The sequence below is a fragment of the Desmodus rotundus genome, chromosome 1 (assembly GCF_022682495.2).
Source record: "Desmodus rotundus isolate HL8 chromosome 1, HLdesRot8A.1, whole genome shotgun sequence".
NCBI lineage: Eukaryota > Metazoa > Chordata > Mammalia > Chiroptera > Phyllostomidae > Desmodus > Desmodus rotundus.
In genome coordinates this window covers 198,093,066-198,110,817 of record NC_071387.1, presented here as the reverse complement: position 1 = coordinate 198,110,817, position 17,752 = coordinate 198,093,066, and the positions used below count along the sequence as shown (strand labels likewise).

The window sequence follows — 17,752 nt, the reverse complement described above, 5'->3', positions numbered from 1 at the left end:
GCACCCCACAAATTTTCAACTGAGGTTATGAAACCCAAGAAGATTTTCTTTAAAAGTTCTTTCTTACCAAATCATAAATCAATGGTGTACAGAGGTTATAAATTCAGACATTCCTATCACATAATTATTTCAAATCACCCTCTCCTCCATTCTAACCTGAATTTCAGAGTGCAGTGTTTATGATATAACTAGAGATCTCTTGGCATAGCTATCAAAAAAATATTACTGTAGACAGTTAGTGGAACATGTCCAATTTTAAACTAAAAACAGTTCTTTAAAAGAGTTTAAAATTCTGGCATCCTAGTTCATATAATCATTACAATTCAGTAAAGAAATCATAATATTAAGACAGTGACAGAGTTCCTTTAGAGATGCTTGACCAAATTTTTCCTTAAAAAGAAAAAACCAAAAAAAAAAACAAGGAAGGTTTAAACTTGTTTCAAAGTGTAGTAAGAGATAGACACGAGACCCATATTCAAAATAGACAAAGATCCGGTGCTGATGCCTGCAGGCAAAGAAAAAGAAAGCATGCATATTCGGTACAAAGACTCTCCTTTTCATATATTTTCCATACTTCAGGAGATAGAAAGATAGCAACTTAGCATGAGTGAAGGGCAGAGGTCACACGCAAGAGCACCAACTTCTCCATGCTCTCTTTCCCACGGCGTTACACAGACCTCTGCCTGACATAACAGCCCATTCAAGGTGTGAGTGGAACAAGCAACGGTGGCACATGTGCGCAATGGAGTCCTGCTCACCAGGGAAAAGGAAAGGACTACTGATGCATGTATAGCATGGAAGAGCATCAAGTGCATTCCGGTGTTAGACTGGAGTGGCTACATGCAGTGTGATTCCGTTTACATGACCTTCTGGAAGAGGCGGGGGGTGCAGGGAGGGCCTGACTACAACAGAGTACTTTTTAGGGTGAATGAATGGTTCTTCATCCTGAGTATGGTGGTAATTCATATGACTTGTGTTTGTCAGAATTTATAGACTGATACAACCAGAAAGCCTTTCTTCAGTTTCTGCCTTACGTTAGCATAACGTTTCAATTTTGTACTTTCGATATACTCCCTTTAATCCTTTCTGCTGAAATCAAGGAAAATTTATTATGCTAAAGAGTGTCAGCCAATTACACATCCATAAACTTATCATCATCATCATCATCTAATAAAAAAAGGTTGTTGCAAACTGCACCCTCACCCTGCCTTCCCAGGCCTTCCTCCATCCATCAATAGCAAGCCGGCTGTTTATTTGCTTACGGAGGAAGGAACCATTTAATGGAAGTAAAGTGTACAAAACAGTCTACCTTGCGGGTCTGAGCTCTTCATTTTCCCAGCCACCCGGAACCCACCTTCTCAGGCCTTCCACAGAGCCGTGTGGACGGTCCCCGAGGCGAAGCCAGTTAACGGTACTGAATGCGGCTGCCCGGATGCTGGTCCTGGGCTCCTGGATCAGAATCTGATCCCATGGGATATTTTAAGCAAATCCACACAACCTCCGTCCAAACCTCTGTCCAAACCTCTGGGTGTTCACAGTCAACTTAATTCCACAAGGGAACCACCGAAAGGCGCTGCGGTGTTTGACCGCGCTAATGTGCATGTACATCCACATCGAAGGACGTGATGATCCTGTTTCAGATAAGATTGCACATAGAGAGTCCAATTCGGTGCAGGCACCAAAATTCAAAACTGGCGATTCTGTTTTACAATGAGCGGCTGACAAGACTAAGGGGGCTGCCCCAGAGAAGATAATAAGGAAGGGAGAGGGTAGGAAGGACATAATGATTTTACTCACAGATACCCGAATGATTACGTGGACAAAGGGGTAGACCACTTCGTGGTGGCCCAGGTTACAGGATTAGTACCAGTGAGGAAAATATTAAGATACTTGGCTGGATGAGTCAAGCCAATAACTTCTGAACACCTAGTGTTATCCCGTGGTGAAACGGCTGCCTTCTGAGGCGGGAAGACCACTGGGGCTGCCACCTGCAGGGGTTCAGATTTCACGGGAGGCTGGGTAGAAAGACTTACGTGAACAGAAACGACCAACAGTAAGCTGATCCCACTGACGGAGTGGTCTACCAGCCACACCCAAGACAGGATGGGGTGTCTGGGAAAGGCAGTGGAGGAGAGGAAAAGAAGGGAAGGAGAAGGATGTGGACATACATCTCATTCGATGGTGGAGAAAGAGGAGACAAACTTCAACTTCTTTTGCCTGCACAGAGGGCAGTTTGTGTGGCTGCCCAGTGTCCGATCATCCTGTGGGTGTGGGAGTCACTCCCACTCTGTGGGAGGTGGTGAAGAAGGGACCTTCATTCTCTGTTCCCACTCCCAGGTCCCGCCAGTCCATCGGCATTTGACTTAGATCCGGCCCACTGGAGGCTCTTGCCTGGCTCCGTGGATCGTGAGGGAGTGGTGTGAGGACACGGGCACAGACACAGACTCATCACAGGAGTCTGGTCGTGGTCGTGGTGGCAGTGGCGGCGTGCTGAGGAGTGGCGCCACCTCTTGCCCATTCCCTCCTGCACCCGCTCTTGTCCGTTCTCTGGATCTCAGACCTCACTTCCTTTGGCTCCTGTGAGCTACCCAATATTCTGTTACAAAATGTCTTTTCCACTCAAGTGAGCCAGAATTGATTGCTGCTCCTTGCCACTTCGAAGTCCTAACTGGTGGGATCACACACATGGGGAAGGGAGGGTTTAAGAGCTATTTTATATTGCCCTCACTGAAACTCTTTACAAGTTACACAGTTCCTCACAGTGGTTGTATACGGAGAACTTTAAAGAAAAAAAAAAAAAGAATATTAGGTTCTCTACTCCACCTTTACCCCAGCCCTAATTGCCTCCAAGATTCTGAAACGCTAAATGAGGGTCGGGAGCGGCAGTGGCAGTGGCGGTGGCGGTGGTGGAAGCCGGCATTTTTTTTTTTTTTGGACCCTCACATTTTCTAGGTAATTCTAATGCAGACTCTGAGTCTGACATTTGGGTTTCTAAGCAAATGAAAATGACTTGAACCACTTAACAAAATTTGTATTACTTAAGTCTTTTCGATCTCCTCTGTGTCAGACCAAATCGGACCAGGGTGCTGGGGTCTGCAGGGTGAATCTTAGCTCCAGCCCTTCTCCCTGCTAGCACATAGCTTCTCCCACAAAACCCACACGCCCAGTGCCACCCCCATGCCTCTACTCTGCACTCTCGCCCTCAGGGAACTTGCTTCTCATCCTCTCTGCCTACGCAGATCCTACTCAGGCATCAACATCTGATTTAAGAACGGCGCCTCCCACGAACTCTTTCCATCCATCCCAGCCTAGGGTTTTCCATAGCACCATGTGATCGCAAAGCCGGGAGGGTCTCTAGTAAACACACACCATCTATGTCATCTCACTAAATCACGTATTTCTCTCATTAGAATTTCTTCTATTTTATTTCAAATTGCATTGTCAATATTTATACCCTGTCTCTCCAAGTCCATAAGTTTTCTTTAAGCAAGTCTGCAGAAACATACTGATGCTTGATACATTAAGGTTAACTGTCATGGACTGAGTCCCCTCATTCACAAGCAGTGCCAATTTGGGGGGAAAAATAAAGCTCTACCCATTCTAGGGATGTCTCTCTGTTGGAACAGCTGCAGAAACTTCCCACAGAAATTGAAATCTGTTTCGTTCTTCATCTGGTGTGGAACACAAGGTTGAAAACCCTGCCATTCTCAAAATGACAAATCTTGAAGCATTTTCACTACTCAGAGCAGCAGGAAACCCGTGAAAGACAGTCCTTGCCTCTGACGGAAAAACATCATGTGACTGACACATACTAACTCGCTCACCCAAAAGGTCCCTGGCTCTGGAGCCCAGCTGGAAAGGGGCCATAAAGGGCAGAGAGTGTGAAATAATTCACTAATGGGCCATTAGAGCTACTTTAATCAGGAAACTCAAAGATGATATATTTCCATGGGAACCCTAGTTCGTCCTCCCCTCTCCCCCAAGGAAAGCCTTTCATTGGGCGACAGCAGAACAAGCATTTCTTTGATCTGTAGTGATTCTCTTTGGCACCACTCAGCAAGACATGTAAAATCTCTGGGGGCAATACAGTAACATCGGTGATGAGAAGACTACCTTAAAATGACATAATTCTTTGTACTTTTCCCCCAAAGCCCTTCATGCATGTCGTTTTGTTTGTTTTTCACGACAGCTTTCTAAGAGAGGTGGCACCGAGAGAATTATCCTCATTTCACAGATGGGGAAGTTGAGGCATTGAAGGATGAAGAGGTCTCATGAACAGGCGGGCCCCCCTGTGCATTCTGGGGGCCTCGACTGTCAGCTGTGGAAGCATCAGGATGGCTAATGTCACTTGCCTTTCAGGGCTAGAACTGGGCACAATGTTTGGGTTAAATGTGGTCCACGTCCCACATTTATGGGCATTTGATCACTACTGCTCGAATGCGACACCCCAGAAACAAGGCCCTGGAGGTACAGCGAGTCTGTCCTGGGTGTGGTCTCCACACGGGAGCCGAGATGGCACCCCGATGCCGGTTCAGCCACGAAGCCTCAGCTTCCATAAGATGAGGGCTCTGGGTTGGAGAGAATGGGACTATCGGGGTGGTTTTCAGACCTGGCTGATTATAGGACTAAGCTGGGGAGCCTGTTATTTGGAGAAGAAGAAAAGAGAGACTACTTTGTAAGATGACATACATTCACCACACACAGGATTTAAGTAACGAAGAAAAGTATAAGTAAGAAATAAAAGAAGTCCCCATCACCACTGCCATTGGTGACGGGAGAGCACAAAAACACTGACACGGGTGGCCACCATCAGAGGGGTTTCTCAAGTCCCGGGCGAATCTTGCAAGGAAGACTCTAGACCCTCCCCCAGAACCCGGCTGGGCACCCTGTGGCCTGTGTTTCGCAAAGTGCCTCCTGGGAACCAGGGGTGTCAGTCATCCATGGGGAAGTCTTCTTGAGGAGACTGGCATAAAATGGCACGTGTTTCAGAGAGAGCTCTCCCAGTCACCAGGTGCCACCTGTGTTTCCTCAAAGCTGGGATTGCCACTCTTGGGGCTACAGAGAATTGGCCCCAAAAGTTGAAAGAGTAAGAAAGAGTTAAAAGAAAAAAAAGTAAGAGAAAGTAGAAATAGTAAGAGTCACCCTGTAATAGCTGTGCACCTGCAGAAGTCTCAGCTGCCCCAATCACACATGCACAGCTCCTCAGAGAGGACGCATGGACGCACAGGTGGGCAAGGAGACCCAGGACGCACTTGGATCCCCTTCCGGGCAACAGCTGAGGTTTCAGGCAGGAAGAGCCTGGAGACACTGGAGTTGAAGCAGCACACCAGGTGGGTCACCACGGTGGAGGAGAGAATCGGGGAGGAGAAAACAGGGTGGGGGTGGCGGTGGTCTTGGGGGAATCCAGTCCAGGCAACCCCAAGGCTTCCAGGAAACTCTGGTATGATTATTTGGCCATAGGCGAGAGAAAACCCTAGGGCTGGGTCCCTCGAACATCCCTTAAGGCCTATTCCACGTTAAGACCTTCTACTCAACCACCTCTCTCCTGAGAAACGGGGCTGAGATGGCAGAGTCAAACCACAGATAGCGGGGCCACATTTAGTCACTGGCAGGAGCCTTCCTGCACCAGGAACTCATAAACCGGGTTTGGCTGCCCGTCTCCCGGCAGTTTGATTAGCATCGGTCCCCTGGCAGCTGATAACCCCTGGTATTTGGGCAGAACTGCATTTCTGGACCTCTGTGGCCACCCTGTGAAGCCACCCGCCGGCTGTGTGGCAGAAGTGGTTTGATCCAGGCCAGCAGCGCACCTTTAGGGGACAGCGGGTCAGAACTGGGGACACTGGGGTTATTAAAGAAAGCTGCTTGGGCCTTGGAGGTATCGTGACTTTTTCTCCTCATACTCTCTGCCAAAGGACCTTTCTCTAACTTGCAAATGTTTATGAAAATCTTATGATGACACACCTAATAAATCACCCTTGGGGAAAGGAGAAAGCCATTCCCAGTGCTCCTCAGAAGGAGCATATGGTCCCTGGCACGCAGGGATCAGTTGGTAAATCCAATTGGCTGCAGGCAGGCAGCTGCCGTGTGCACTGTGCGGCTCCCAGCGCACCTGGACCCTCCCAGGGCTGCAGCTCTAGCGGCTTCCCGGGCCAGGCATTTCCATGGCAGAGCCACCTGGGAGACACACATCTGCTACCGTGCCCTTTACCTTGGCAGCCTCCCGCAGGCCTGAGCCTCCCCCACATTTGCTCCAGCCCAGCAGTGCCTCTGGGCTCAAAAAGATGGAGCATAGGACACTGTGAAGCAGGTGAACTTTGTCTTTTGAGATTCTCCCACTTCCCCTCTCCTAGGACATGTCTTGCCACAAGCGTTACACTAATCAAGCTATTACTTACAGCTAAAGATGGATTACAGTTACTGGAAGTGAGTTTGGAAAGCACAGGCCTCTGTCAGGGCCAGAGCCTGGCTACTCTGAATTTGTCAGAAATACAGAAATCTCAGGCCCTACCCCAGACCTACTGCATAAGAATGAATCTGCATTTTATCAAGATTCCCAGGTTAGAATAAACGCTGTACTTAATATTTTTCTCTGGGTAAATAAAGATTTTAATAAATATCAAGTGGGTAGCCTTTAAGACGGGTTTTCTTTCTTTCCTTTTGGTGGGTCAAATCATTTCCCTTTCTGATAGCTACTGCATTTGCCTTTTTGGCTTGTGTCAGCTGGCTCCTACATAAGTTCCCGCCACAGAGCTAAGCACTTAGATGTTTAATAAGTACTTCTGATCAGATGCTGTAGGTTGGGGTCTAAATATTTCTGAAAGAGTCATTCCAGGCTACATTCTGAATCCCATCACAGTGAGTAACTAAAATAGTCCCACTCTGGAGGGAGCTGACTTCTCCATCTGCAGAGGCACTTCAGACAAATGTCGATTTAATATAAATCACTGACACTGAGCCTTGAAACCTCCCCCGGCTCCGCCAGAGCCTGGGGCAGGCTCCCCGTCTCTTGGATCATAAGCATCTTTTCAGGGTAGTTTTCTTGCCAAGAGTAAACAACACTTCCCACAGCCATGTCAACTGTGGTTCCCAACATAAGATCCATTTTCAGAAAATGCCAACATTGATTTGTCCCTGAATTTCAAAATTGTACCTTCGAGGCACCCACACTGCTCTGAAGACTGTCTCCTCCTCATACTCCCCAAAGCGCCGTGAAAGCAAAACGGAGCCGAAGACAGCAGCCTTGGGGGGTTCATCCGACACTTGGTTTGAACTCTCAGAGCAAAGCCGCTACTCTACAATGTGGCATTCCTCTGGCAAAAACACATGGAGGGAACACGTTTGGGCCATGTGTTTACAAGAGAAGAGAGACCTACAAGTTTGAGACAGAGTGTTCAATAAAGATTTTTGCTCAAAAATAGCCATGTCCCAGGTCCATGTGAGCACTGTGAATTAAGTTCAGCTTGCGACCTGTTCCCCTAGCACACGAGTCACTCACACTCAGCTTTTCCTCACCTGGGTCTGCTCACCTAAAAAAAGGATTTCTGAACCTTGCCTTCTGAAGAGGCTGTGAGGAGTTAGTGGCGTTATCTCTGTCTGGTTCTCCACCTGTCCTGGTTCAGGGCTGTCATCTAAGACATGATCCTAAGAAAGAAAATAGGCTGGAAGCACAGGAATCCTCACAGATTTGAGGGTCAACCTGTGGATAACACGAGTCTGTCATAGCAAATCATAGCAGAGTAAAACTGATTTTAAAAATCGGCACTGTATTATTCACTATCACTGGACGTAAAAAGGTGGCTGAGCGGCCGTGGTCGGTGGCTCAGTTGGTTGGAGAGTCATTCCTCACACCAAAAGGTTGTGGGTTTGATTTCGATTGCTGGTCAAACATACCTAGGTTTGGGGTTCACTCCCTGGTTGGGGAGCATACGGGAGGCAACTGATTGGTGTTTCTCTCTCTCTCTCTCTCTCTAAAATCAATAAACATATCTCTGGGTGAAGATTAAAAAAAACTTTAAAAAGGTGGCTGACTATGTGTATGGGTTGAGAGCTTGGCTTCAAGACTGCTTAGGTAGTAACCCAGGCCTTGTTGCTGGAGACAAAGAACCCACAGTAAAAACTAAAACCGATGGCAAGGTCTCTCCCCATTCTGAAATCCCCGTGAGAACAATGTAATTAATTAAGCCAACAGAAGACCATAGGGATGACTAATGTTTTTCCTAGTGAAAGCTGGAAATAACCGACTCCACTCACTTTTAAGATGAGCTGTTAAATTTTTGTTGCTATAAGAAACTCATTAAGAATGTCTCTTTAGTTATAGACATTAAGAATGTCTGATGCCTCAGCAAAACAGCAGGGTGTCCACCACACAAAGTTTGGTTGGGCCACTGGGTGGGACCCCAATAAAGTCTCCATGTACCAAGATGTCTCCAGGTACATTGCTCAGCTCCAGTGCTTCCTTCTCTTTTAATACTCCTTGACTCACTTGAGGGAGAAACTGAAGTCAAGCAAGTTCTAGCCTGTAAGGATTGTGCAAAGGACTGAGCTTTACAAACCCAAACTGCATCCTTCATTTCTGCCACCTTCTTCCCTGCAGTGCTTAGAGGTAGTTTTCTGTTTCCCATCCAGGACTTTATTGCTCCCCTGCCAAAACCGTCTTGCATCTGTTACAATAAAATACCTGTGATGTTTTCCAAAGCCAGCAGCTTACTGCCAACAGTCAACCCTCTAGCCGACAGGCAACCGTCTGGAAACTTAAGTCAAAGTGTTGCAAGGTGAAGTCAAAGGGGGGTTCCTTGAAAGACAGACCCTCCTCTTGCTGGTAGAGCCAGGCAGCAGGAGAAAAGAAAAAACACTTTTGACAAAGGGTCAGAAACAGCGGCAAAAGCCAAAATTAAAGGGTTGCTGTCCCATCAAGATGAATGCCTTTCAAATGAAGGTCAAGTAAGGTGCCTTTGAATTTCCTCCCACTCCCCCCACCTGGGGCACTTCCAGTTGTATTCTTTGGGTGGGAATTCTAAATTGTTCACTGTAGGACCACTTTTTTGGAGGGGTAGGGAGGGGAGCTTGTAAAATAGTTTCAATTTTTATGAAAAGGGCAAGGCTTGGGGAAATGTGATGTATAAACGGAAGGCCATCTACCTACTCTTTAGGGGGGCAACCTGTAACTGCTGTTTCGCCCCACAGTCTGAGGAGTCTCACTGAAATAGAGGCCTTTAAGCCGAACTGATTCTCAAGGGCCACTCTGGTCCTTCCTCAGACTTGCCCTGCTCTGCCAATTTCCAACTTGGTTTCCACCTTCCAATTCAGGAAGAAAATTAGTGTAGAAATTAGAAAGGCAAAAAAGATGGTCCATGTGTATCTTGCTTTAAGCCAACCCGACAGCCTCTAAATCTTGAAATTATAAAAAATGCAAACTATGGGGTGATCCTTCTCTTTCACCAAAAGAGTCACTTTTGGTCTCTCTACGGCTGGTTTCCTCTGGTGCATGTGAAACGTGGTTGGGTTGCTTCTTCAGGAGCAGATGATAAAGTGGGAGGCAGACCCAGAGTCCCAGATCCACTGCTGTCATGGTCTGACTCACTGTAGAAGCCCTTGTATCTGAGCCAAGGCCATGCACCCGGGTTGTGCCCTACAGAGGCCATCTGTGGAATCACAGAGGCGTAGCGTGTGTCCACACTCATGCACACCTGGATTTAACAAACCAAGGCAACATGGGGCACATGTGCCCACAGGGGCAGCAAAGTCATCAGAAGATCTCCAAGTGGGGCACACTCCGTGTCCTCCTGCTAAGCCGAACAGCTGCGGGTTAACAGAGGAAGAATGCTCTATTCACGCTCCCTGGCCACCAAGGAAGACGGAGCTCCAGCAGGGACGTTCCGTGTGAGAGGGATTTTGTGCAACACCCCCTGGACCCCACTGCAGGAAATGCATGGAAATCATGTCTGGAAGTGAGAGGGGGCATTGCCCATAGACATTCTTAAAAGGGACAGAAATTATGGATCCTCTTTCATGGACACGGTTGCAAGTTTTCTGTTTATAATTCAGAATCATAACTTCTTTTTGCTCAGCTGTTCCTCCCCTGTAGGTTTACACACCTTTACATACGTATGTATGCACACACTAGCTCAGTCTTTTATCCCATGCACCATCAGGAAAGAGGTGAGAAAAGGGGTCAGATTCCAGCCTGTTTGGATAGCCAAAGGGAGGGGGCAGATGCTCCAACTCTGAGCAGACGCTTAGCCTTCCCAACACCCCATAAATAAGTGGGCTAATAACTAAGGGCTGCTCATGGCTTGTACTCCACTTCAGCTCCTGGTCAGACTGCCTGCCTGGTTGTCCTGCCTCTTTATGAGCCAGCTTGGTCGCATGCCTCTGAAGTGGAAGGGTCCCTTTTGCCACCTTGAGAGAGGCGTGAGTTCTAGAGCTCTGCGGTGTGCGCTGCCGGCTCACACAGAGAAGTTACTCACCCTCTGATCGTGGCCTTCTGGGAACCCAGAGCCTGCCCCACTGAATCTGGCCACACAGCAGCGCCGCACCCTCTTGGGCACCTTAATAAATTCCCTCGCATGCTGTGATTCCTAACTGCCCCTCATTTGCAGAGTCCAGGCCTCCGACAGCTTGGCTTCCAGTTGAATTTCAGCAATTTCGGAAAACAGGTTTCCAATGCTGTCTGAAATTCCAGTGCATACAGGAATAGCAGGTTGCTTAATCTCTAAATTCAGAGCCAACCCCTTTGCTAAATAGAGAGGAAGGTGCTGCCTGGCCCACATCGTGGATTGAAGGCCCCACCCCTGTCACTCTGGCAGCCGGACTTCGCAAGTGCACCGCCACCATCTCGTTCTCCGGGCTCGGCTCGGGGGCACCGCACAGCACATGTTTTCATCCTGCCACACTTGTTTTCACCTGTCAGACGGGGCCCCACCCCCCCTTCTTCTCTACTGACAGCACATGATTTCCAAATACAGGAGGAGAGATGACTGAAATGTCCTGTAGAGAAAAAACAATTATGCCAGCCATTTTATTTTTCTTCTGAAACTACAATCCTTTTGCGAAGACTTTCTTGGGCCTCTGCGGTGGACTATAAGCTACTTACAGAAGTTAGTTCCATGACCAGGCTGGCAGTTTCGACACAAGAGCAAGATCATCAGATTTTCCTCTTGCCTTATTAGAAATTACAATAACAATGGAATACTGTGCTGGTCAAGAACGACACGCTCAGGGTTAAGGCTGGAGGGCCTACAGTAAGCTTTCTTAGAGAGCAATAAAGACACGGTTCTAAATAGGAGAAAACAAGATATCCATATCCGCTTAACTGTCTATCTTACTTTTCTTTATTACAGAAAGCACCTCCCCCCCACCCCCAAAGTGGCAACACCAAACAACTGGGGTTGTAGAAGTCTAGCCAGCAGTCAGTCCTCAAGAGAAAGAAGGAAGTGAGTCATTTTTGGGTAAGTTAGCAGAGTTTGGGTCCCCATCAGGTTCTTTCAGCGGGGGACGCAGTCAACATAGCTGGGGTCACAGGATCTGCATCAGCAGCCTCACTGACGAGGGGAGATGGTGGCAATCTAACCTCAGACCCAGAGTTCCTTGCCCATTGTTTGGACCTTGCAGAAAATCTTCAACTTCCTTGCTCCCGAAGCTACCCTTTTGGAGGTAATAATGCCATTTAACAGACTGAGAAGCTAAAATCAGTTTCGAAAACAACGGCCCATTGAACTAATGAGCGGCATCAACCCACTGGTCATACTGCTCATGATGATGCTAATGAGGGGCCAGCAACCGTTTTCTCTAAGGGGTCAGGTAGTAAATATTTTAGGCTTGGCAGGCCACATCTGGCTCTGTCCTGTAATTCTCCTTTGTTTGTTTAATGTTTTAAATGTAAACTGCATTAGCTCGCGAGACATACAGAAACAAGCTGGGGCAGCCTGGACTTGGCCCACAGTTGCTGACCTCTGAGTGCTTCCAGAATGGACCTTGGAGAGGAGCCTGTCCCCCAGCTCAGTTTAATCCACTGCAAACAGCTCCTGGGACAGACAAGTGTGGAGGGTGGGAGACAAAGCGAACCCACCCAACGGGAGACAGCAGGCGGGAGAGAACTAGAGTTTCCTTGAAGACCACAGGGGGTGCTGTTTCCCTTCCCAGGCAACGTGGAAGGCTGAGGAGACCGAGGGAGATTAGCGATAAGGTACAGGCCTGCCTCAACTGAGTACAGGCATCTCCCAGCCCTTCAGGCTTAAAATGCAAAGCCACAAGATTGGGCCACCAAGGCCGGAGGACAATAGCCAGCCAATGAGCAGCAAGCAACGCAGCTCTCACCTCTGCCTTCTCAGACACACCCCTGTGGGTAATATGGCATTCTCCAAAGCTCAAACCCAAGAGTGCCAGGTCTCAGGCTGGCCTAGGTCACTGAAATCAAGTTTCCTACCTAATTCTGATGCTCCTGCCACTCTGACCACACATGCCATTTCTGACCTACCCCACCTTAGCACCATTTAACACTCTGACCAGGTCATTAGGGGGCAAATCCATACCAAAGTATTCAGGTGCCGATCAGCAGCAAGGCCTGGAAGTGGCTCAGAAACCCAGGCCTGAGGTGGTCTTCATTCTGTTCTGCTTCCCTTATCACAAGCCCCCAGGATGGAGAGAATGCTCTGAGACTCAGCAACCACCATAGGATCCACAGATCAGTCCTTAAATTTTCCTTGCACGTGGCTGCAATCCATGGCTCTCCTTGTTTCCCCCCCATCCCTACTTCTGAGTATGAAAATGTCACATAGCTCAGTGGCATTAGCTCACTACTGGTAGCTCAGTGGGTTAGAGCAGCATCCCAATATACCAATGTTGTAGGTTTGATCCCTGGTTAGGAAACATACAAGAAACAACCGATGAATGCATAGATAAGTAGAACAATGCAATCAGCATTTCTCTGTCTCTCTCAAAATCAATCAATAAAAAAATTAAAAGAAAACGTCACTGCGACCATTTCTAACTCTCTGCCCCTCCTCATTCCCTCCACCCCCACTCCCGTGACAAATATTCAGGATCCACACTTTTATTTTCACAGTACTTTCCACTTCCCTGACCTAGAAGCTGAGCAGAGGCAGCCTGCCTTTAATGGAGAAAACATCAGTGCACTCCCGCTTCACCCGGGATCCCAGTCAATTCTGGACGTTTCACAGCTGTTACGCACCCACCTCCTTTCTTACAAAGCTAGCAAAAATTAGCAAGCACCTTGCTGGCTCTGAAATAGGAACATGTAGCAACAGTCAAGCCTGAAGTCAATTTCTGGTCAACTATCTTCAAAGTATTTGTTCTAAAACAATGTCTGCAGTTCATTTATCATCTCCCAAATTTAAAGTCAGTTTTAACGTAAATACTGCATGATTTGGGGTGATTTTTTTAAAAAAAGCAACCCCTGGGATACGACTGTCATTTGGCCGTCAAACTAGTAACAGGAAAAAAAATCTCTTGCCTGGGCAGATAGCACGATTCAGGCTGAGTCTGTTTCTTATGTCAGTATCATCTACTCGTTTCTCACATTTCTTTTTTAAGTAAGCCTTTGGAAGACAAGGAAGTAGTGTTCAGGGAGACGGCATGTCTCTCTTCGCTGCTTGGGTCTCCCCTCCTACCTGTGTCGTGAGCCGATCAGGTGAGCGTTCTCCCCTGTGCTTCGCAGCCACTTGCCTAGGACAGACTCCAAAGTTTGCTGTGGTTCATTTCCCCTCTTCGCTCTGTTCCTTAAAGTCCTGGGTTATTGACGATCCACGAAAATGTGAGCCATACCAGTATGTGCTCTGACATCCTGCCAGCTTCCCAAGCTATTCAGCTCAGGAGCTGACTGACTGACTCCCTCTCTCTCTCCCCTCCTTCCTGGCTTCACCTCCTGAGCTCGAGGGCCCCACCCACAGCACTCAGATCGTTTTTCATGTGAGTGCATCCAGCTAAACTGTGTTTGTAAGAGAGCAAGCCAATCCTTGCCCTGTGAGCGTATTGAAACCATGCTGCTAAAAACGACTTCAACTTTCTGGAGTATAGGGTGGACCAGTCGGGGGAGGGGGCAGTGCAGAGCAGTGGGGTGGGGGGTGGGGGTGGTGTCAGATCCTGGCAGAAGTCATTCATGGCTTCCTCCTGCAAGTACCTGCAGACCACCTCCTCCAACAGCAAAAGATGCACACCTTGGTAATGGAGTCACGGGAGCTTCAGTATACAGACGTCTCCACAGCATGTCACAAACATCAAAAATGTACTGCCAAGCCCTGGCTGGTGTGGCTCAGTGGATTGAGTGCTGACCTGGGACCCAAAGGGTCACCAGTTTGATTCCCAGTCAGGGCACATGCCAGGGTTGTGGGCCATGTCCCCAGTTGGGGGCGCGTAAGGGGTAACCACACATTGCCGTTTTTCTCCCTCTCTTTCTCCCTCCCTTCCCCTCTCTCTAGAAATAAATACATAAAATCTTTAGAAAAACATATTGCCAAAGTGATGGTCAAGAAACTTTCCATCCAGCCACCTAACACTTCACAATGAATTAAATATTTTATTTCACACTTATTAAAGGGCCAAGTTTCGTAATGAATTCAAATGGAAATAACAATCGAGACTTTAATTTTAAAAAGAAGCCCACTGGTCCATGAGGGCTACTTGTCACGATGACTCCAACCAAACCCACCACCTCCCTGTCTGACAGCTTTGCCATCTTCCATCCCAGACCACCACCAGCAAAGCAGACTGTTGGCCAGCCCTCGGGGACACCGACTGCTGCTAGCCTGTCAGCACTGCAGAGATGATTCGAGTTTTACTGTCTTCAGATTTTACCAGGAAATAGGATTTTTAGAAACAGACTTCCCCAAACTAACACACATATACATTGTGACTTCTACTCTGTGTCAAAGTCATCTCATTTTGCAGCTGGAGCAAAAGGGGTCTTTCATGATCCAAAAACCAGAGACGCAGTCCCCCAAGCCCCAAGGCCTTCGCGATAGATATGAAAATTTACACAAACGATTTAAATGAGAACAGCATCATATTATCGAAATACGGACAGTCCTTGAGCAGTTACAGTCGTCAGGGGGGAAAGAGGAACAGGCATTCCAAGGTCAAGCTTCTGAAAACCTGGAAGGACTGTTAGGTTTCAGGACTCACATTTGTCTTTTTTAATCTACTCCTTTCTTTTAGCGTTTCACCCCATATGGATTTTCCCCACTAACGGATCTGTGTTGTCAGAAGAGGGTCCCAATCGCCATGGGAAGTTCTCTGGCGTTCAAAATTGTTTTTTAATTCTTCATGTATTAAAAAAAAATGACCCAGTAGTACCCAGATTTTTAAAAAGTTCTTATTTTATAATTAGATGGTTCAAATGTCTCCTAAAAGGAGATGCTATACGTTTCCACACGTGCTCTCAATGGCTTCTAGTCATCCCAACTTCTACCGCCATGTCCTTGGGAGGGTCGGGAAGAAAAGTTTTGTTTTTGTTTTTTTTTTTTTAAACAGTTTCCCATTGGCCAGTTTAACAAATGAGAAAAAGTAAAGCAAGACACGCAGTCCCTGGTAGATACACGACGTTTCCCTCGCGGGGTGGAGAAAGACCCGCTGGAGGATCAGGGCCTGGCCTCCAAGCCCAATCCAGAAACCACGGACCAGTCCGAATTGTCACGTGCCATCCGGGGTCTGAAACGGGAGCACCTGAGTGTTCTCCTGGGACTGACTGGCCTAGGTTTTGGGTGTGGACTTGTTCTGAGTGTAAGCTAAGGAGAAGGAAGTCTGCTCTTCAAAATTTTTGAAAGAAGTGGGGCAAAAAGGGGATTAAAACTTGCTTGGCCCATGACTAAACTAGTCTTAATCAGAAGTAAAATTTGCCCATAGAGTCTTCTCCCCAGTGATAGTTTGTGGCATCTGCCAAAAATCTATGGTGGTGAAACCTGTTATTCCACCTCTTTGTCCCATTCTCTCAACAAAGGGTGGGTAATATACACCACATAATTCTGCTTTAAGGGAAATCGCTGCTCCATTTGCTCACAGAACTAGCCATGCAGCACATACCAGAATGCAGTAAGTACACAAGCCATTAGAAACACCTGGCCATCTCAGGTTTCGGGCAGATGTGTTTTTGGTCAAGCCACCGTGGTAGGAGTCTGCAGCTCTGCTTTCTTCTCCTCGCCTTGGTTCCTGGGGTCAGGAGATGACAATTTCCTCCCCCTCTGTAACCTGGGAGGGACCATGAGGATGGCTTAGTCCAACCTTCTCATTGCGGGGAGGTGGAAACAGAGGCCCAGAGAGGAATGCGAAAGCGTGCCAAGGTCAGCGCATGAGAGGAGGTGCTGAGAGCGGAACCGAGACTAGACCTTCCAATTCAAACTCGCGGCAGCACCAGGTGGACGTGATGCAGATCTTCCTGTTACCAGAACTACAGGCAGGGGCTCAGTCCTGGCTCTCCGGCTGTTCACCAGGCCTGGCCAAGGGACACGCCTAAGTCTCTCCCAGGAGCAAAAGCAGAGGGGGACAAACAAAGGCGGCATCAGCAGGACAGGGAGCAGGTGAGTGCTTCCAGCAGTCCCCTCACAGAGAGAGGGATCAACAATACCACAAAAGTCAACGGACACCTCTGCATACACACCAAAGAATGGGAGGCAGGGACACGGATGGCTGATTGTACAACGGTGTTCATAGCAACCCAATTTGTCCATGGAACTGATGAGTAGATATAAAAAATATGGTCTATATATACAATGGAATATTACTTGGCCATAAAAGGGAAGGAAATTCTACACGTAGTATAACAGAGATAAACCTTGAAGACATTATACTAAGTGAAATAAACCAGCCACAAAAAGACAAACACTGCCTGACTCCACGGATGTGAGGACCAGCCCAGAGTTGTCAGACTCGGAGACAATGCAATGGTGGTGGCCATGGGCTGGGGAGAGGGGAACAGCGGTTATTGTTTAACGGGGACAGAGTTCGTTTTACAGGATGAAAAAGGCTCTAAAGGTGGATGGGGGTGATGGTTGCACAACAGTGTTAGCAGGCTTCATGCCTCAGGACTGTACTTAAAAATGGTTAAAATGGGCCCTGACCGGTGTGGCTCAGTGGGTTGGGCATCATCCCACAAAGCGGAAGGTTGGCAGTTCGATTCCTGGTCAGGGCACATGCCTGGGTTGTAGGTTTGGTCCCTGGTCAGGGTGTGACGGATTGATGTTTTTCACATCAGTGTTTCTCTCCTCTTTCTCCCTCTCTTCCCCTCTCTCTAAAAATAAATATTTAGAAAAAATGGTTAAAATGGTAAATTTTATATTGTGTGTGTGTGTGTGTGTATATATATATATATTTTTTAAAGCCAATGGAATCTGAATTTTCTTTGTTTCCCTTTGGCCAGTTCTACAGCGGTCATGCTTCATATCATTAAAGCTACTCAGCGCTGATGACCACTTGCCGTAAGATAAAATTCGTAAGTGATTTGAGAACATCAGGAGGCACTTCTCTCTTGTTCCCCATCTCCTGGTCAAAAATAACTCCCAGGAAGTTATGCAAATGAACAAGGTGCATGTTTCCGCATGCTGCGATGGGAGATGATGATGGCAAGGACAATGGCAATGATGGGGGACACCGTGCAGCCCAGCCGAGCAGGGGGAGCCCTGGCCGCAGCAGACTCAGACAAGCAGCTCCCTTCCGGCTTCTGCAGCCACACACAGGGTTCACAAACACCCCAAAGACAGCCCCACACAGCTGCAGGCCAGTGTGCCCCTCTCTTAGAGCTCGC

General features: G+C 47.7%; 1 protein-coding gene across 5 annotated transcripts in view; it reads right to left on the bottom strand.

The window, feature by feature from the left end:
* PDZD2 (PDZ domain containing 2) overlaps window positions 1-17,752 on the bottom strand; it is a 320,114-nt gene that overhangs the window by 108,594 nt on the left and 193,768 nt on the right. The window contains exon 1 of one of the 5 annotated variants that reach the window (XM_071219761.1): window positions 13,629-13,856. The exons of the other annotated variants lie outside the window; for them this stretch is intronic. The gene's annotated coding sequence lies outside the window, so the exon portion shown is untranslated. Of the gene's footprint in view, window positions 1-13,628; window positions 13,857-17,752 lie in introns of those variants that run through there. 5 annotated transcript variants of the gene reach the window in all.